Source organism: Musa acuminata, chromosome BXJ1-11, assembly GCF_036884655.1.
Source record: "Musa acuminata AAA Group cultivar baxijiao chromosome BXJ1-11, Cavendish_Baxijiao_AAA, whole genome shotgun sequence".
NCBI classification, from domain to species: domain Eukaryota; kingdom Viridiplantae; phylum Streptophyta; class Magnoliopsida; order Zingiberales; family Musaceae; genus Musa; species Musa acuminata.
In genome coordinates, this window is record NC_088337.1 from 13,913,398 (window position 1) to 13,935,565 (window position 22,168).

Sequence of the window (22,168 nt, forward strand, 5' to 3'; positions counted from 1 at the left end):
TTTCGTGTCTTTAACAAAAAGACCTTAGTAATAGAAGAGTCTATTCAAGTAGTTTTTAATGAAATTTTTGATTTAAAGAAAAATAATTTTGATGATGATCTTGGTTTTGATAATTTGAATTTAAATGAACCCCCTCCTCAAAATAGCCATTTGAATGCATCTTCTTCCGAAATTTCTTTACCCAAAGAATGGAAGGATGTAGATGCTCATCCAAAGGAGCTAATTATAGGAGATACAACAAAAGGGGTTCAAACTCGTTCTTCTTTCAAGAATTTTTGTGCTAACGCCGCTTTCCTTTCTCAAATCGAACCTAAATGCATTGACGAAGCCTTAAAAGATGATTTTTGGGTCATTGCAATGCAAGAAGAATTGAACCAATTTGAGAGGAATGAGGTATGGAAGCTTGTTCCTAGACCAAGTGACCACTTAGTCATAGGTACTAAGTGGGTCTTTAGAAACAAGCAAGACGAAAATGGTATCGTGGTTAGAAACAAGGCTAGATTAGTGGCCAAAGGTTTCAACCAAGAAGAAGGTATCGATTATGAAGAAACCTTCGCTCCCATGGCTCGATTAGAAGCCATAAGGATGCTCCTTGCCTATGCTAGTAGTAATAATTTTAAACTATTTCAAATGGATGTCAAAAGTGCTTTCTTGAATGGTTTTATTTCCGAAGAAGTATACGTCGAACAACCTCCCGGATTTGAAAATTCTCTTCTTCCTAATCATGTATTCAAATTGACTAAAGCTCTCTATGGCTTGAAACAAGCTCCTAGAGCTTGGTATGAAAGGCTTAGTTCCTTTCTTATTTTAAATAATTATACCAAAGGCAAGGTTGATACTACATTGTTTATTAAACATTTTAAAAATAATTTTCTTATTATGCAAATTTATGTTGATGATATTATTTTTGGCTCTTCGGATGAATCACTATGTGAATCATTTGCATAATGTATGAGTCATGAATTTGAAATGAGTTTAATGAGTGAATTAACTTTCTTTTTTAGATTACAAATCAAACAACTTAGTGATGGTATATTTCTTAACCAATCCAAATATACATTAGAATTGTTAAAACGATTTAACATGGATAATTCAAAAGCAATAAACACCCCTATGAGTACTGCGACTAAGTTAGATATGGATGAAAATAGTGAAAATTTCTATCAAAAAATATATAGGGGAATGATAGGTAGTCTACTCTACCTCACCGCGACTAGACTAGATATTATGTTTAGTGTAGGACTTTGCGCTAGGTTTCAATCTAATCCTAAATTATCTCATCTTAAGAGTGTTAAAAGAATACTTAGGTATCTTAAAGGAACTCCAAATTTAGGATTGTGGTATCCAAAATCTGAAAAATTCGATCTAATAACTTATGCAGATGCCGATTTTGGCGGATGCAGGATAGATAGAAAAAGTACATCCGGAACATGCCAATTTTTAGGACAAGCACTTGTTTCTTGGACTTCCAAGAAACAAAATTCAGTTGCACTATCTATGGCGGAAGCCGAATACATTGCTGCAAGTGCATGTTGTGCACAAGTTATTTGGATGAAAAATACATTAGAAGACTATGGAATTCACTTTAAAAACATTCCCATAAAATGTGATAATACTAGTGTCATATGTCTTACTAAAAATCTAATTCAGCACTCTAGAACTAAGTACATCGACGTTAGGCATCATTTCATACGCGATCATGTCCTTAACAATGATGTTGTTCTAGAATTCATTGACACAAAGCATCAATTAGCAGATATATTTACAAAAGCTTTGAACGAAGACCAATTTGAATTCATTAGAAGGGAATTAGGTATGTTAAATTATCCCTAAAAATAAACTTGTTTGAATGGATTTTCCATAAAGTTTTTCATCCTCTCTGTTCCTCGATGAATCTTATCCTTCTCTTTCGATTCTAAATGACATATTAAATTATCTTATCCTATCTTGAGTCAAACACCGCTCCCATCTGATCAAGATTAATGATTTTATGATATTTTATGAATCTCATAATTGATTTTGATGGCTTGATTATGAGTTTCAAGTTGATGATGTAAATTTAAATGAGTTTGTATTCGAATTATGATCTTGACTTATTGGAGTTACTACTTGATATTTTTTAATCACAATCTCTTCCTTGCACACCTACAATTTGTGTTATTTATAGAAAGAAGAGATTTGATAAAATGGATGAATGCTGAATTTTCCTTTAGGTGAACTCTGCGTAAATATTTTAGCATACTTAATTTTGGATGATGGATTTTCGTATGATCAATGCTGAATTTCTGATATTATAATCACAAGTTATATTCTTCAAGTCTCATTCCCATTTTGTTGATGACAAAGGGGGAGAAAAGTGATGACTTGTACCATTTTGATAGCATGACTTATATGAATTTCAAAAGCATGTGTGATATGAATGTCTTATATGCCTTACAAAATCCTTGAGAATATCGCAAGATTGATTGATCATATTGAAAGCTTGCCTTACATTTATATCATGAAATTCATGTTGAAAATATTTATCTCCTATCGTAGTAAAAATTGTCTCTTATCATTCTACTTGAAAATGATTTTCATCGAAGTTTTGTATTTACTATTGCTTAATGAGAATAACGATAAGTTCTACGGTTAGAACTTATCGGTTTATGCTTGAATTCTATGGATGAAATTCAAGTGTTTTCATCTTCTCATAATATGGCATATAGATAGGGGGAGTTATGTTTAACTCCGTCATCAATTGATTGTCATCATCAAAAAGGGGGAGATTGTTGAATCTCAGATTTTGATGATAAAATCAAATGATGGGTTAATTGATCTAATCCATATTATTGAGTTAAGTGTGTAGGATTAACTACGATAACCAGAAAACACAAAGCAAGAATACCGGAGTCAAGATCGATGGACGTTTAAGAGTCCGAAGAATCGTCGGAGATGCTGCCGGAACCAACCGAGAAGAAATCGGGAACCTATCAGAATTTTTGAAAGTTCACCGAAGAGATCGTCGGAGGTTCACGGAGATCACTGAGAAGGCTCGGCTACTCGTTAAAGTCATCACAAGATCGGGAGCTTGCAAGGAGTCCATCGGAAGAAGTTCGTCGGAAAGCTCGCCGGAACAAGACTCGACGTTCGCGGTTGAAAACTTGCTTAGGATGTTTTTTTTGTTATGTAGTTCACTTGTAATTAGGATTAGGATTAAGAGATAATTCTATATCCTAGGTAGGGGCCAACTGGGCCCAAAGTCAGTTTTGGTTTGGGCTAAAATTAAGCCAAACCAATGAATTGGAGAGCCAAGCGGTGGCACCGCCTGGCTGGGCGGTAGCAGCGCCCAGCACCCGAGAGCTTGGCGGTGGCACCGCCTGGGCTGGGCGGTGGCACCGCCCAGCACCCGAGAGCTAGGCGGTGACACCTCCTGGGCTAGGCGGTTGCACCGTCCAGCACCCGAGCGCTGGGCGGTGGCACCGCCAGCATCGGGAACATAAAAGAATTCAAATTTTTGGAGCCCAAATTTGAATCCTCTTGAGGCCTATAAATACCCCTCAAGTCTCAACTGAGAATACAACTCTTTGAGCAGCAAGTGATTGAGAGAAAAGTCTTAGAAGAGTCTTTGCCTTTCTTGTTTTCAATTTGCTAGATAGTTCTCCTCCTTCTTTCTTGCTGAAAATTTATAAGAGGTTGAACTGCTTGTAAAAGGTTGTAAGAGGGGTATTTGCCCTTCCATTTCAAGAGATTTGATAGTGGAAGGTGGGAGCCTCATCGAAAAGGGGCCTCGCAAGTGGATGTAGGTCATTTGACCGAACCACTCTAAAATCGGCGTGATCTTTGGTTTGCATTTCGTTATTGCTATTTACATTACTGCAAACCTTCTTACATACTTTAGTTCCTTATTACCTTTGCTGCGCAACTTTAAGACTACGCTTTCAAGTTAAGCTTTTCAAGTTCCGTTCTTATCGTACGAAAGATCTGTCGAAACCAACGTTTTAATCCGCTGCACTAATTCATCCCCCCCTCTTAGTGCCGCTCCGATCCTAACAGCTTGTTCCTAGGCCAAATGACCATTTAGTTATTGGTACTAAATGGGTTTTTAGAAACAACCAAGATGAATATGGTATCGTGGTTAGAAACAAGGCTAGATTAGTGGCCAAAGGTTTCAACCAAGAAGAAGGTATCGATTACGAAGAAACCTTCGCTCCTGTGGCTCGATTAGAAGCCAAAAGGATGCTCCTTGCCTACGCTAGTAGTAATAATTTTAAGTTGTGTCAAATGGATGTTAAATGCGCTTTTCTAAATAGCTTTATTTCCGAAGAAGTCTATGTTGAACAACCTCCTGGATTTAAAAATAATAGCCTCCCTAATCATGTGTTTAGATTAACCAAAGCTCTCTATGGTTTAAAACAAGCTCCGAGGGTTTGGTATGAGAGACTTAGTTCTTTTCTTATTGAAAATAATTTCACAAAAGGCAAGGTTGATACTACATTGTTCATCAAGAATTTTGAAAATAATTTTCTCATTGTTCAGATTTATGTTGATGATATTATCTTTGGTTCTACGAATGAATCTCTTTGTGAATCTTTTGCTAAAACTATGAGTCTTGAATTCGAAATGAGTTTAATGGGAGAATTAACATTCTTCTTAGGCTTACAAATCAAACAACTAAGCAATGGCATCTTTATTAGTCAAACTAAATATGCTATGAATTTGCTGAAAAAGTTTAATATGAATAACTCAAAAGCTATTAACACTCCTATGAGCACCTCCACTAAGTTAGAAATTGATGAAAGTGGAGAAAGCTTCGATCAAAAAACTTATAGGGGTATGATAGGATGTTTACTTTACCTCACTGCAACTAGACCAGATATCATGTTCAGTGTAGGACTTTGTGCTAGATTTCAATCAAACCCTAAGATATCTTATCTCAAAGCAATTAAAAGAATACTTAGATATCTTAATGGTACCACAAATCTAGGATTATGGTACCCAAAATTAGAGAATCATGATGCGGACTTTGCTGGCTGTAGACTAGATAGAAAAAGCACATCAGGAACATGTCAATTTTTAGGACATGCCCTTGTTTCCTAGTCATCTAAGAAACAAAACTTTTTTGGTAAGAAAATTAGCATGGCCCCTGCGCAAGGATGACACGCACAAACTAAGAAACAAAACTCGATTGCACTTTCAACAACCGAAGCTGAATATATTGCAGCAAGTGCATGCTGTTCACAAGTTGTATGGATGAAAAACACCTTAAAAGATTATAAAATTCATCTTAAAAATATTTCTATTAAATGTGATAACATAAGTGCAATATGCTTAACGAAAAATCCTATACAACACTCAAGAACAAAACATATTGATATTAGACATCACTTTATACGAGATCATGTTACTAATCATGATGTAATCATAGAATTCATTGATACTAAACATCAACTAGCCGATATTTTTACAAAACCTCTAAGTGAAGAACAATTTGATTTCATAAGAAGAGAGTTAGGAATGTTGATGTGTCCGAGTACATAAACTAGTTAAACTTATCTTTCGGACTTTATTGAATGATCAAATCACTTGACTACCATTACATGCCTAAATAACATATTGGAAATTATATGTTGAATACAAAAATTTCCATAACATAAGCATGTTTTGTCTTCATGATTGTATTTGAAAATCTATAGCATAGTCTTGTCCGAATGCATGAAAGTGTTCATTTTATGTGTGAATTCGCTTAACAATTGGTATCCTAAAAATCAGATTTTCTCATACACTTATATGTGAAAAATATTTTTCTGAAATGGATTTGATGAAATGATTCCTGCTTATGAATTCCATCTTGAAATATGAATGATAGTGCTTTTACTTGCAAAGATTTGCTTCACATACATATCTTGATACCTGAACCATGATCGATTTTTAACTTCACTTAGTGTAAACTCACAAATAGCTGGTATTACAAATGGCCTTCCTCCTTCATGCAAAAAGATTATAACAAATAAAAAGGAAGAAGTATTCAAAGTAATCTACATATCATGCTTGTATAATTGATTTCCTATCACTTACTATTGAAAAATAACATGAACAGAGTAAAGGCATGAACAAAGGGGGAGAAATATATGAGTATTAATGCCATGCTTGCATCACCAAGAGATGCCATGATTGCTATAATTTGAATTATGTCTTGTTTGCATCATGTCAAGATATCAACCAAAAAACTTGCATCGTAATTTTACGTATTGATATCTTACCATGTGATAATTGCTAAAACATCATTTGAAATGTGTGCATCATGTAATGATATCAAAATCTTACTTCGCAGTTTTACATGTTGATATCTTACAATATGATGAATTGCTACTATTACCATCATTCAAACTTGAAATGTAAAATTTGAAAATGAATGTCAAGCCTTGACATCATGTTCAGAGAGATATATCATGATGGGAGTATTGATAAGTTTAAATGATTTTAACTTATCAATATGTCTCTTGAATTCAAAGGTTTTGAATTCAAGAAAGACTTATCTAAAGTATGACATATAGATAGGGGAAGTTAAGGATAACTCCATTATCAATTGATTGTCATCATCAAAAAGGGGGAGATTGTTGAATCTCGGATTTTGATAATGAAGTCAATTGTCATTTGTTATCTAATCCATATGTTGAGATAAGTGTGCAGGATTAACTACGATAAAAGTAAGACATGCAGCAGAAGTTGCGCCGGAGTCAAGACAATGATCACGTTGGGAGTTCGAGAGTTTGACGAAAGTTCGGACAGTCGTCGGAGGTTCTGTAGGAACAAATCCGAGAAGTCCATGAGCTTACCAAAGAAGCTCGTCAGAACTCGCCAAGTGGATCGTCGCAAGTCCAGGAGTTTGCCGGAAGTCCGCAGGGGCATCACCGAGGGTTCATCGGATGATCGACGGAAGTTCGCCGGAAGCACGCCGGAAGAAGCGATTGACGCACCGAAGCAAGTTGCAGTAAATGTCTTAGGGAATGTCGTAGTTAGCACAATGATTAAGTTGGAAATGGGAGGTGATCCCATTAACTGAATCTTGGGGCAATTGGGCCCCTGAAAAACCCAAATTGGGCCGAATGGATCAACCCATTCGGACCCTGATTTCTGCCAGGCGGTTGAACCGCCCAAGGCAGGAGGTTGCACCGCTTGGGCTCAGTCTCCGAGCGAGACTAGGAGGTGCAACTGCTCCAGCCAGGCGGTGGCACCGCCTAGGCTCAATCTCCGAGCGAGACAGGGCGGTGCAACCTCCCTTGACAAGAGGTGGCATCGCCTGGGCTCGATCTCCGAGCACTGGCTGAGCGGTGCAACCGCCTCAATCAGGAGGTTGCACCACCTGAGCTCAGTCTTCGAGCTCTGGCAGGAGGTGCAACCGCCCCTGACAGGAGGTGGCACCGCCCAGATGCTCAGTCTTCGAGCTCTGCCAAGCGGTGCAACCACTCCAGTCAGGAGGTGCAACCGCCTGATCCCGAAATTTCGGGAATTGACAATTTTGAGCTCCAAATTTGAACTGGGTTGGGGCCTATAAATACCCCACCCATTTAGCACTGAAAGTACAGAGAATACACTCTGAAATCTTGATCTTGTTCTGTGATTTTTAGAGCTCAAAATTGTTGTAAAGGCCAAAAGTCTTTCTCCCTCTTTTCTTTCAAGTTCTGAGCTGTAAAGAGAGGAGAGGAGAGAAAATTCTGTAAGGGTTGTCTCCTAAGCCTGTCAAAAGGAGTGAAACTGTAAAAGGGTGGTTGGCCTTCGCCTATTGAAGGAAGGCCTCTAGTTGACGTTGGTGACCTCGTTGGTGGAGGAAGCCAAAAGTGGAGTAGGTCAAGATTGACCGAACCACTCTAAATCTCAGTTTGCATTTACATTGAGCATTTTATCTTTATTGTAAACCTCCTCTAAAGCTTACTACTTTCTGCGCATATATGATCGGGTTTCCGCTTTGCACTTTCTGAATCAACGTTTAGACGTAAATCTGTTTTTTCGTACGATCATCATATTTCAGTTTGCGTTTACGTTTTGATTTCTATCTTAACTGTAAACTGCCTTAGTATCCTTGCTTAAGCTGCATCTCGCCTAATCAAGTGATTTACGAATCATGATTTAGGCGTAAATCAGTTTCTTCGTATGAACGTCATATTTCAGTTTGCGCTCGTATTCTGGTTTTCATCATAATTGCAAACAGCCTTCATAGATTGACTTTAACGTCATCTCGCTTGATCTTAAGTTAAGGTAATCTTAGAATCGGCTTTCACACTGAAATCATTTTTATCGTTCGAACATTTTTATCGTCGAAAGATTTCCGCTGCACTAATTCACCCCCCCCCCCCTCTTAGTGCTCTTGATCCTAACATATCTTACTTGGAACTCTTCCAGCACACTGCTCCTCCATTCAAGGTGTACACGTACCCCGAATTCGACTTGCTATCATCGACATCAGACTGAAAACTTGAGTCTGTGTAGCCTTCAACCTTAAGGCTACTACCTCCATATACTAGTAAAAGATCCTTAGTCCTTCTCAAGTACTTAAGGATACACTTTACCGCTTTCCAGTGCTCTATGCATGGATCTGCTTGATACTTGCTCATGACACTCAGAGCATACGCTATATCAGGCCTAGTACATAGCATGACATACATGATAGACCCTATTGCTAAGGCATAAGGTATCATATCCATGTTCGCCTTTTCTTCTCGAGTCTTTGGGGACATACTCGTAGAAAGCGATATCCCATGTCTCATCGGTATGAGACCTCTCTTGGAATTTTCCATGCCAAACCTTTTGATAATGGTTTCTATGTACTTGGACTGGGACAAGCCAAGCATCCTCTTGGATCAATCTCTATAGATTCTAATCCCCAAGATATAGGATGCTTCCCCTAAGTCCTTCGTGGAGAAGTGTCTAGATAACCAAGCCTTTACTATACATAGCATTCCTATGTCATTCCCAATGATTAGGATGTCATCCACATATAACACAAAAAAGGTGATAGCGCTCCCACTTACCTTCCTGTACACACAAGGCTCATCTTCATTCTTAACGAAGTCATAAGATCTGATTGCCTCATCAAATCTTATGTTCCAACTTCGGGAAGCTTGCTTTAGTTCATAAATGGATCTAAGCAACCTACACACCTTATCTGGCTAGTTCTTGGACACGAATCCCTCAAGTTGCATTATATACACCTCCTCATCGAGGTTCCTATTGAGAAATGTGGTTTTCACATCCATCTGCCAGATCTCATAATCATAGGTTGATACGATGGTAAGACTCCCTACCGTTACCCCTCAATTGGCTCCTCCTTCATATCCTCTCCAGAGAGAAACTCCTTCGACGAAACAGCATCGAAGTAGGTCGCGCTCTAGATCGCGGCAGCCTGCCCTCATTTCCAGTGACCCTAGGCCTTGGACTAGCCTCTTCAAGGCTCCGGTTGGAAGTCCGGATCTAAGCTTGGAATTCTTTACTCCAGAAGTTCAGGCTGATAAGAAGATTGCTGTATACGAGACTGCTGATTCAGCAGAGCTTATTGAGACATGGTCTATGGCGATTGTTGGCTATGTGGTAGGTCTCAAAACATCTTATTTCCCACTATCATCATTTATCAAAACTCGATGGGGAATATCGTCATTTAATCTTCATATGCTGGAGAACGGATTCTTTGTTTGCAAGCTATACTCTGAAGAAGATTTACAACGGGTCCTCGAAGGATTCTGGACTATTCGCGGCCATCCAATGATTCTACGACGCTGGTCTCCTGATGTCCGTTTGGAGTTAAATAGCCTACAGTCTATTCCATTATGGGTATCCTTTCAAGGTCTTCCTCTACATCTTTGGAGTCGACGTTTTATTGCAAAGTTATGCAGCACTCTGGGACAGCCACTCTACATCGACAAAGCAACAGCTGCTCAGACGAGATTAGCATTTGCACGAGCATGTGTACTGGTTTCTTCCGACGAAGATCTTCCAAATGAGGTTTTCTATCGTGATCTTGACGGGAACACTCGGAAGGTACATGTCTCATATTCTTGGAAGCCACAACGATGTCAGCATTGCTTATCTTTTGGTCATGCAAATGGAGCTTGTCAGCAAACTCCAAAACAAATCACAAAAGTCTATCGACCACGTCAAGCACCTCAGCAACAAAGCGAGTCTTCTCTAATGGCAGTAGCACCGATGGTGGCGAAGACTATTGAGCATTCCGACTCGCAAGGACAGCACCGCGGACAGAAAGACAAATCCAAAACTATATCTCTTCCTATAATGTCGGAGCCTTCCACAACAGAGGTTTCCGTTGGTACTAGTGGACAGGAGAAACATAAGTCAGGAACTTCATCTCTTCTAATATCATTGGATCCGTCCACAATAACTCAAAAAACTCAGGCCCAAACAAATCTAGCCAGCAAGGATATTCTTCCTCAACAAACTCAGGCCACAACAAACATCGTCAACAAGGATATTCTATCTCAACAAACTTATGCCCCAACAAACCTCTCTAGCCAGGCTACTCCAACAAGTACTATCCAGGATATTGTGCTGCAACAATCTTATCGTGCATCAACAAACCCTGCCAATCAAGACCACATGATTCAAGGTATTTTAAAGTTTAAAAATCTGCAAGCTGTAGATGAAGTGGATAAATATAGGAATAAAGCCATAAAAGGTAAGGATATTGTGCGGGAGGAAAATACAAAACCAAAGGATAAGAAAAAGGATGGTACAGCCCATCCAAAGTCGTAAGATGAATACCTTACCACCTTTTCATTTCTTTATTACTGATGAAGATAACATGTTGGAATGTTCGCGGACTTAATAAGCCGGAGAAATGTCGGGAGCTCAACAGAATAATCAAGTCTGCCGCATGTGATATTGTTATTTTAGTAGAAACGAAAATTAAGCAATCGCGCATTCAAGCTCAAAAGAATTTAATATGGCCGGACGCAGAACTGTTTACCAATGACTCAAATGAAACTTTTGGTAGAATATGGGTCTTATGGCATCCTAACTCTATTAATGCTTGGTTTATTTCTGCTACTGATCAATTCATTCATCTTAAGGTAGAGGACAAAAAGAATGGCTGTCAATTCAATTTCACTGGTATATATGCTACAAATAGTATGCAAGAAAGAAATACTCTTTGGTTTGACCTGACTAATATTGCAAATGGCTGTCTCAATGTACCTTGGATTGTTCTTGGTGACTTTAATACTGTTCGGTACACAAATGAAAAAGGGGGGGGTAGACAACTTTCAGAAAGCCAGCTTCAAAGTTTTAATGATTACATTGACACTGCAGCTTTGTTTGATATGAAATCTGTGGGTAATTGGCTCTCCTGGAGTAATCAAGGTGCAGCTAACAGAAAAATAATGGCCCGACTTGATAGGTGTTTGATTAATCATGAATGGTTAACAGTTTACCCAGATTCACTTCTTGAGTATGGTGCTCCTTTGTTTTCTGACCATTCTTTAATGTATATACACGCAGACAAAGCGACACCAAGAGGCAAGAAACCGTTTAGATTCTTTAACATGTGGAGTACTCATCCTCAATTTCTTGATGTTATCAGATCTGCTTAGAATGTTAATGTGCATGGATCCCCCCCTTACATCTTATGTCAAAAGCTCAAAGCCTGTAAAGCAGCACTAAAGGAGTGGAACAAAAATACCTTTGGCAATATTACCACCACAGTTCAATTTTGCAGGAAGGAACTAATGTCATTGCAACATGAGCTGCAACTTCAGCCAAATGATGAGAATATTATCTACAAAGAGACAAAAGCTAGAAATAACTTCATGCAAGCCTTAAAACAGGAGGAAAGCTTTGCAAAACAGAAGTCTCGACAGCATTGGCTTACACTAGGAGATTCCAATACTAAATTTTTCTATGCTTCAATTGCTACTCGAAGGGCTGTTAACCGTATCAGCAAATGCAGAGACAAAGATGATAATCTTATTGAGAATTTAGATGAGGTTAAAGCACACACAGAGCAATTTTTTTATTCATTACTCAATCAAGCTGGGAAAACTAATAACATTCATGTGGAGCCGACTAAAAAACTTGATTCGGAAGCTATTTCAATCCTCAATGCCCCAATTACAGACGATGAAATTGTATGTGTTGTCTTTAAGTCACCAAAGCACAAAAGCCCAGGTCCAGATGGATTTCCAGCTGAATTTTACCAAACTGCTTGGTCTATTATTGGAAATGATGTGATCAAGGCTTGCCAACATTTTTTCTCTTCAGGTCAAATTCTTAGAGAGATGAATTGTACTTTTATTTCTTTAATCCCGAAGAATGCAGGGGCAGATTCACTAGAGAACTATCGACCCATATCATTATGCAACTTTATTTACAAGATCATCTCCAAAGTATTGGCAAATAGAATGCAAAAGGTAATACACAAGATCATTAGCCCAAATCAAGCTGCTTTCATCAAAGGGAGAAGTATACATCATAACATTTTGCTTGCTAATGACTTGGTCAAAGATTTGCATTCAAAAGCAAGAGGGACAAAAATATGTTTTAAAGCTGATTTACGGAAAGCCTTTGATTCAGTTAATAGGAAATTTATCTATAAGATGCTCCTCGATATGAACTTCCCACAGCAATGGGTTAATTGGATTCAATCTTGCCTGGAAACTCCAAAGTTTTCGATACTCTTTAATGGCTCACCTATTGGTTTTTTTGGGAGCACGAATGGCATCCGACAAGGTGATCCACTCTCTCCGTATCTCTTTACTATTGCGATGGAAGGACTTAGCTGTATGTTGGAACATGCAGTCTTAAATGGCAGCATTAAGGTACCCAATGCTAGCTCTATTCATATATCACATATAACATTTGCAGATGATTTACTTATCTTCCTCCTAAATGATCCAACTTCAGTAAAAAACCTGGCTACTATTATGCATGACTTTGGTATGGTTTCTGGACTTCAGTTAAATCATGCGAAAAGTAAAGTATATATGAGCCCTTACGTTGAGGATAAGGTCTTTATTGCACAAACTTTGGGGGTTAGTGAAGGAAGCCTGCCTGTTCCTTATTTGGGTCTCCCGCTCATATCCACAGGCATTCACAAAACCCACTGTCAGCCTATCCTGCAAAAAATAAAGAATAGAATTTCTTCATGGAAAAATAGGCTTCTATCAAAAGCAGGACGACTCGAACTCATTCGTTCTGTATTGCACTCCTACTCTATATATTGGTGTAATGCATTTCTTTTGCCTGCTGGACTTCTCCAAGATATTGAACGGTTATTAACGAACTTCTTCTGGAATGGCACAAATGATAAGGCAATGCATATGGTAAATTGGGATAGCATTTGTAAACCGAAAGATGAAGGGGGGCTAAACTTGAGAAATACTAGAGATTGGAATCAAGCAAGCCTGGTACAACAATTGTGGGATCTTTTGCAAAACAAATGTTCCTTATGGTCACAATGGGTTTCTGCTAGGTATCTTTCAAAGGAATCAATCTGGGAAATTTCAACAAGAACATACCACTCTGCAGCTTGGAAAGGAATTTTAAAGGCAAGGAATTGGCTAATCAAACACATTTCGTATGCAATCTCTTCTGGAACTAGTACTAATATGTGGTACGATCCTTGGGTGAATGGGAAGAGTATATTTCAATTATATGGCGACAGAATACGAAAAGATCTTGGGGCTCCCAAAGATTGGAAGGTTTCCGAGTTCATTGCTAACGGTACTTGGTGTCTCCCTAATCCTATTTCTCCCGAAATGTTATCACTTTGGCCGACTATCATAGCTATTCCAATCAGGAACAACTCTTCAGATACACTTATTTGGCCTCATGACAATGGCAAATTTAGTGCCACATCCGCATGGAATCAAATTAGGCAAAGAAATAACAAGTGGGTCCCAAGCAGTTGGACATGGGATCGACCGGGATCACAAAGACACTCCTTATGTACATGGCAGGCCCTTCTCGATAAACTACCTACAATAGACAATATGAAAAGAAGAGGTATGTATCATGTTAACCGATGCTCCCTTTGTTTGCAACAAGAAGAAACTGTTGACCACCTCTATTTTGCTTGTGATTATACAAAATGGATATGGAAGGAGATTCTCCAGCGATTTGAACTCAATAGACTGCCGCAACCAAACTTGCACCAAGAACTAGGCGACCTTATGCAATGTTTCTCAAGAAAAGGGCCTCTTACACAACTGGCAAAGGTTACTTTCAGATGCGCTATTTGGTGGATGTGGAAGGAGAGATGTAATAGAATCTTTGAATGTCAACACACAAACAATGCTCAGCTCTTGAAAGAGATTATTAGAGACTCAAGATCCTGTATGGAGCATGATCTCAAAACCGAGCACTTCACCCGAAGAGAAAAAGATATTTTTATCAAATTTAATTTTGCTATTAGCTAAAGATCTTGGGAATGATGCCAAATAATGTACCCACAGGTAGTTATAGTCTACAGCATGTGTAGTCATAACTATCACATTCGCACTCTATGAGTTACTTGGCTTTGTCTATGACTTGTATAGATAAAGCTAGTTGTAGAAACTTTACACATAATCAATTTACTTTTACTTACCAAAAAAAAGAATTCTGATGGGTTTTAGCATTGCTACGGGTGAGAAGGTTTCGTCGTAGTCAACACCTTGCCTTTGACGATACCCCTTAGCCACTAGCCTTGCTTTATAGGTCTCTATCTTTCCATCTACTCCAATGTTTTCTTAAAGATCCACTTGCAACCGATGGGTACAATACCTTCGGGCAGTCCCAAATCTTAACAAACTTAAGATCAGACTTCTTCCCTTTCCATATCTCATATGGTGTAGACACTACCGACTTAGTTGAAACTCTGTTTAGAAGGTAAGCTGGGGTTTCTAGGGCATATCCCCAGAATGAGATGGGTAGGTCAGTGAAACTCATCATGGATCGTACCATGTCTAATAGCATATGATTTCTCCTTTCAAAGACACCATTGAGCTGAGATGTATAAGGAGGTGTCCATTGGGATAATATCCCATGGTCCTTGAGGAACTTAGTAAACTCTGTACTTAAGTACTCACCTCCTCGATCTGATCGAAGAGTTTTGATACTCTTTCCAGTTTGGTTCTCCACCTAATTCTTATACTCTCTGAATTTCTCAAAGGCCTCGGACTTGTACTTCATTAAGTACACATATCCATACCATGAGAATTCATCAATAAAGGTAATGAAGTAGGAGTAACCACCAATGGCATGAGTTGACATGGGTCAACATACATCACTATGTATGAGTTCCAACAACTTAGTGGCTCTCTCTCCAGTTCCACTAAATGGAGAGTTGGTCAGTTTTCCACGAAGGCAAGGCTCGCAAGTTGCATATGACACATAGTCGAATGGATCCAGATATCCATCATTTAGCAACTTTTGAATCCTTCTTTCATGGATGTGACCTAGCTTACAATGCCACAGGTATGCACCGTTCATCTCATCTCGTTTCCTCTTGGACACATTTACATTCATGATATGTGGAGTAGTGTCTAACATAAATAAACCATTATGCAATGTTCCTTTCATGATGATCTTATCATCTAATAATATCGAACAACCATTGTTCTCAAAACCTAATTTATATCCACTAATTGTCAAACATGAAATGGAGATAATGTTTTTGATAATAGAAGGAACAAAATAACATACATCTAATGCAATAAAAGCTCCACCAGGCAGATGTAGGGCGACCTCGCCAACAGCTACTACAACAACTTTTGCTCCATTACCCATCTTGAGGTCCATCTTACCTCTCTCTAGTCTCCTAGGCCTTACTAGAACCTGCAACGAATTGCATATATGATAAGCACTACCGGTATCCAATACCCATGTGTTATCATAAGAGTCTGATAAATGGAGATTGATCATAAATGTACCTGAAGCTTCATCAAGCTTTTGTTTTGCCCTTTCTGCAAGGTACTCTTTGCAATTCCTCTTCTAGTGCCCATCTTTACCATAGTGGAAGCACTGGCCTTTGTCCTTTGCTGGGTCTTTCTTAGCAACCTTTGCTTTACCTGGTCTGCCCTTGCCCTTTCCCTTCTTAAGGGACCTTTCTGCTTTCCTTTTCTTTCTGGTCTCACTAGTGTAGAGAACTGGCTTCTCTTTCTTAATAGTACTCTCTACCTCCCTCGATATATTAAAGAGCTTTGGGAGAGTCACCTCAAGCTTGTTCATATTAAAATTCATTATGAACTGTGAAAAGGAATCTGGTAGGGACTGAAGCACAATGTCCACACACAAGTTATCCTCTAGGACCATTCCTAGACCTGTGAGTTTCTCTATCCACTCAATCATCTTTAGGACATGGTTCTGAACCGATGTCCCCTCAGTCATCCTAGCGCGGAAGAGGCTCTTGGATATCTCATATCGTTGAGTCCTTCCCTGTTCCTTAAACAATTTACGGACATGTAGGAGAATGGATATGTTATCCATCTTTTTCATGTGGTCTCTATAAATCAGGAGTCATAGAGCCCAACATATAGCACTGAGCAAGAGTGGAGTCATCAATGTACTTCACGTAGCGTGCGATCTCATCCTCGCTTGCCCCTTCTTTGGGCACAGGCATCACTGTATCAAGGACGTACACAATTTTCTCCATTGTGAGAACAATTCTCAAGTTACGGAGCCAATCCGTATAATTTGAACCAGTGAGGCGGTTGACATCAAGTATGCCACGTAAGGGATTTGAAAGTGACATTTTCTGAAAATAAAGATGCAGTAGAAATGAATAACATGCAGATTTTGCAAGAAATAAACTATCAAGATATGGACTTCTACCTTAATATGCTCCCACTATTTTACTAACGAGTCACGCGACACCCTCAGCACGTGAAACGGAAGTTTCCTGTAGACTTCTAGTGGGGATTAGGATCCAATCAGCGTCTTAGTGTAACCTCGAGGGACTCGACCAATCACACTAAGCCTAAAAGGTAGGCAACTCTTGCCGATCACAACTCCTTGTGATTCCCGTCCTGTTCGACCTCCGAATCATCATGGTCCCGAGGGACTTGACCAACCATGATGCTCAGTCAAGTCAACACCTTCGTTACAAGATGAGTCTAATTTGATGATATACCATCGAGGGACTCGACCAAGCATACCATGTCCTTAGGTCACCAGTGACATCTCTATATCGTAAGCAAGATAGCGAATCATGATATAGGTGAGTCTCGAGGGACTCGACCAACTCAACCAACACCAGGAATCGGTTCCTACTTATAACAATGGAAGGCCACGTGGGTCAATCTAATCGCCTCACGTTTATAGACTTAATATTATCGAGAGAGATATTTTTATGATTTGGTCTCCTAATATGACATGTCACACATATATATATTTAATATATATCTACATCGCATGCAAATATATATACATATCTAGTATGTGTATAAGCAATCACACCAGATGATCATGGACAACAACCTTATGTGATTAGGCCCGAGCCAATAGGCCTAATCACTCACAACAAGATCTATGTGTGCAACGGTGCATCTCCATGCCCTGTGATCGTCCATCTCGTCCTCGTCAGTTCCGTCGACATCTCGATGCATCTTCATGCATTGCGATCGTCCGTCTCGTGGGTCCCGCTATCGCATCCACGCTCCCGCTACGCCTCCTCATGTGATTACAACTTAATCATAGGCACGCAGGCCCGACAAAAAACGAGAAATATAATGGAGGCTCGCATACCCCAATAATAATAATCACAATTACACACATCACACGGTCCATGATCATCCGTCCACACATGTATAAATAATCATCATCATGTAGGACTACGAGATAATAATAAAAATAATAATCAACTAAACTTTTTAATTAATTTGTATTTTATGAAATCAGGGACATATAGGGAATTTCTTAATTCCTAGGGGTATTTTGATAATTTAGACAAAAGACAGAAATTGAAATTTCTCAAATTCCGAGGGGCAAAACTATCTTTTGCCAAGAAAACCCTAATGCCCTCATCCTCACCTGATGCTGCTGCTGTTGCCGCCTCCGCCACCATGCCGGCGGCGGGCTGTGCGGTAGAGGGCGGAGTCGCTGCCCTCCCCTACAAGCGACACGCCCGCTGGCAGCGTTGCCCCTACAGTTGGGCGCCCCCGCAGGCGGACGCCCCTATAGGCGTCGTCCCCTCCGTGGGTGGTTCTGCCCGTGAGGCAGCACCCACAGGCGGTACTGCCTCGTCAGGTGCCCCTGCTGGGTTTTTGCCCACGGGAGCAGCGACCACAGGCGCCGCTGCCCTTGCGGCTGCTACTACAGGCTGCTTGCCTGCACACAAATGACAGTGCTGCCATCTGCGAAGGCAGCGAGGGCAGCAACAGTTGCTGCCCTTTTCCACTTTTGCGTCAATGATTTTGACATCAAAAACTTCTCCAAAACACAGCACACGCAGTTTAAAACGAATCTATCGCACGAACAACCTAGCTCTGATACCACTGTTGGGAAAATCTATGGGGGCGACATCACATGCGCAGCGGAAGAACAAGAAATCAAAATCCCCGATTCCCAAAGAGATGTTCGTCGTCGTGCGAAAACTGGTGCGCAAAATCCACGAAACTGAAAAACTACGTATAGAGTAGATTGTGCTACTTAGGGAGATCGTATATCCCTATTTCCTTACAGATCCTTAGGAGAGGGTAAAGGAGGCCAAGCGTCCTCCTCTCTAGCAGTGATCCACACAGCAGGGCTGCAACGACGCTCCTCAAAACTCCAGGCCTACTCTGAGGTGGAGAGGGGAAGGAGAATAGGAGAGGCGAGCAAAGGCTCTAGCTTGTGAGGCTCTGAATCCCTCCTATTTATAGAGATCCCCTGTTAAACCCTAATGGATCCTCTCCTATTGGGTATTGGATCTGCATCCAATAACCCAAGCCTTTTAAATTAGTGGATCTCTATCCAATAATCTCTCATGGGCTCTTATTTGATCTCGTCCATGGGATCCAATAATTCAAGGGTTTATTGGATATCCAATAAGACAAGGGCTTTGTCGGATATCTCATATCCGAACCTCTACTCATCACAATGCCTACCATATGTGTATGACCCTCTAGGCCCAATATCGAGCTGGCCGTGAGTCATATCTGTCAGAACTCCTTCTAACTCAGTGAATTATTATCTCTGTAATAATTCACTTGACTCATCGACTACAGACGTACTAGGCCACTACGCCGTAGTCCCCAAACGATATAGGGGAATCCAATCCATTGGACCTGTTTGTCCTCAATTACCGTGTACCTATAGTCCCTCATCCATCTAATATCTCAGAGACCGTATATCGAGCATGGTGTTGTCAGACCCATACGGTTTCTACTCGAGTCTCGCTCTAATCGGATTCTCCTGGAGAACTCTTTCTCTCTTAGCCCGAATGACCCTGGCCAAGGATTTGTTTGAGCAAGAATACAAGGGATATTCCTCTCATGACGTCAAGAGTGGATGATCCTCTATTGACACTCAATAGCCGTCGTAAGGTCGACTACTACTCCCAATGGCCAGTACTAGATCTAGGAAAGCCAAACCTATAAGTCTGGTATCAAAGATTGGAGCACTCATATAGGACATCCTTGGTGTCTCAAGTCTAAGGACCAGATATACCACTTGGACTATGGAATCGTTGTCTGACAATAAGACATCATCAACCATCCAGCATTCCGTAAGCGGATCAATCAGTGAACTCATTCTCCAATGAGCACCTGTACTGTATCCCTAGTGTCCCTACACGAGCAACTATGAGACCCGCTACATCCATCATATGGATGGGTATATAGCACACCAGTTTGTCCGGTTATCACGATGTCCCTTTGAGTAACCTATGACCGAGATTATTTAGGATATATGTTTAAAGGTGAATCGATCTCATTTTTGTGATCTCATCACGATTCGATTCCCATTGCACAAATCGAAGGACATCACAATATATATATGCATATATGCAATAGTTATAAAGTGATATATGCCGAAATATAATAAGCAAAAATAATTCTGTATCAAGTCACACGTGCCATCACTGACGTGATTGGCTTGCTGGGCACCTATGACTAGCATAACCTACGACCGAGATTATTTAGGGTCTGTATTTAAATACGAATCGACCTCATTATAATGATCTCATCATGATCCGATTCCCATTGCACAAATCCATAGACATCATAATATATGCTACTAGTCATAGGTGCCCTATAAGCCAATCACATGAGTGATGACACGTGAGATATAAAACGCATGCTAATCATAGGTGCCTTGCAAGTCAATCACATGAGTAATGGCACGTATGACATTATATGCATTCTTTTTGCTTATTATATTTTTGTATTTTATCACTTTATATTTCTTATTGCATATATGCATATATATTATGATGTTCATGGATCTATGCAAAGGGAATCAGATCGTGATGAGATCAGGATAATGAGATCGATTCACATTTAAACACAAACTTTAAATAATCCTAAACATAGGTTACTCGATAGGGACAATGAGATAATCGAATAGATAGGTGTGTCATATACCCATCTATATGATGAAGGTAGTTGGTCTCATAGCTGCTCATGTGGGGATACTAGGGATACAATGTAGGTGCTCGTTAGAGAATGAGTTCATCGATTGATCTACTTAAGGAATGCTCGATAGTTAATGATGCCTTATTGTCAAACAACGATTTCGTAGTCTCAGTGGTATATTGAGTCCTTAGACTTGAGACACTAAGGTTGTCCTATATGAGTACTCTACTCTTTGATACTAGACTTATAGATCTAGAAGTTTCAAATCTAGCACAACCGGTCATCGAGAGTGGTAGCCAACTTTTAGAGGGCTATTGAGTATCGATAAAGGATCATCCGCACTCGATATCATGAAAGGAATATCTCATGTGTTCTTGCTTAGACAAATCCCTAGCTAGGGTCATTCACATAGAGAGAGAAAGAGTTCTCCGGGATAGTCCGATTAGAGCGAGAATCGAGTAGAAATTATATGGGCCTGATAATTCTATGCTTGGTATACGGTCTTCGGAATATTAAATAGATAAGGGACTATAGATATATGGTAATTGAGGAAAGATATATCCAAAAGATTGGATTTTATTGTATCATCTAGGGATTGCAGCGTAGTATCCTAGTATGTTTGCAATCGATGAGACAAGTGAATTATTATTGAGATAATAATTCGCTGAGCCAAAAGGAGTTCTGAAAGGTATGACTCACGACCAACTCGATATTGGGCCTAGAGGGTCACACATATATGGTAGGCATTGTGACAAATAGAGGTTCAGATATGATATCTCCAAAGGAGCTCACATCTTATTAGATATCCAATAAGCCCATGAATTATTGGATCCTAAGGATTTTGTTTTGGTAAATAAAAGTAAATTGATTATGTGTAAAGTTTCTACAACTAACTTTATCTATACGAGTCATAGACAAAGCCAAGTAACTCATAGAGTGCGAATGCGATAGTTATGACTACACATGCTGTAGACTATAACTACCTATGGGTACATTATTTGGCATCATTCCCAAGATCTTTAGCTAATAGCAAAATTAAATTTGATAAAAATATCTTTTTCTCTTCGGGTGAAGTGCTCGGTTTTTAGATCATGCTCCATACAGGATCTTGAGTCTCTAATAATCTCTTTCAAGAGCTGAGCATTGTTTGTGTGTTGACATTCAAAGATTCTATTACATCTCTCCTTCCACATCCACCAAATAGCGCATCTGAAAGTAACTTTTGCCAGTTGTGTAAGAGGCCCTTTTCTTGAGAAACATTACATAAGGTCGCCTAGTTCTTGGTGCAAGTTTGGTTGCGGCAGTCTATTGAGTTCAAATCGCTGGAGAATCTCCTTCCATATCCATTTTGTATAATCACAAGCAAAATAGAGGTGGTCAACAGTTTCTTCTTGTTGCAAACAAAGGGAGCATCGGTTAACATGATAGATACCTCTTCTTTTCATATTGTCTATTGTAGGTAGTTTATTGAGAAGGGCCTGCCATGTACATAAGGAGTGTCTTTGTGATCCCGGTCGATCCCATGTCCAACTGCTTGGGACCCACTTATTATTTCTTTGCCTAATTTGATTCTATGCGGATGTGGCACTAAATTTGCCATTGTCATGAGGCCAAATAAGTGTATCTGAAGAGTTGTTCCTGATTGGAATAGC

At 39.7% G+C, this 22,168-nt stretch overlaps 1 non-coding gene across 1 annotated transcript; it reads left to right on the forward strand.

Annotated features, from left to right (window-relative positions):
- The first annotated feature begins 5,072 nt into the window (after positions 1-5,072).
- On the forward strand, positions 5,073-5,171 carry LOC135597836 (U6 spliceosomal RNA). Its single transcript, XR_010481428.1, has one exon. It is a non-coding gene; the product is annotated as a U6 spliceosomal RNA (small nuclear RNA).
- The last annotated feature ends 16,997 nt before the right edge of the window (positions 5,172-22,168 follow it).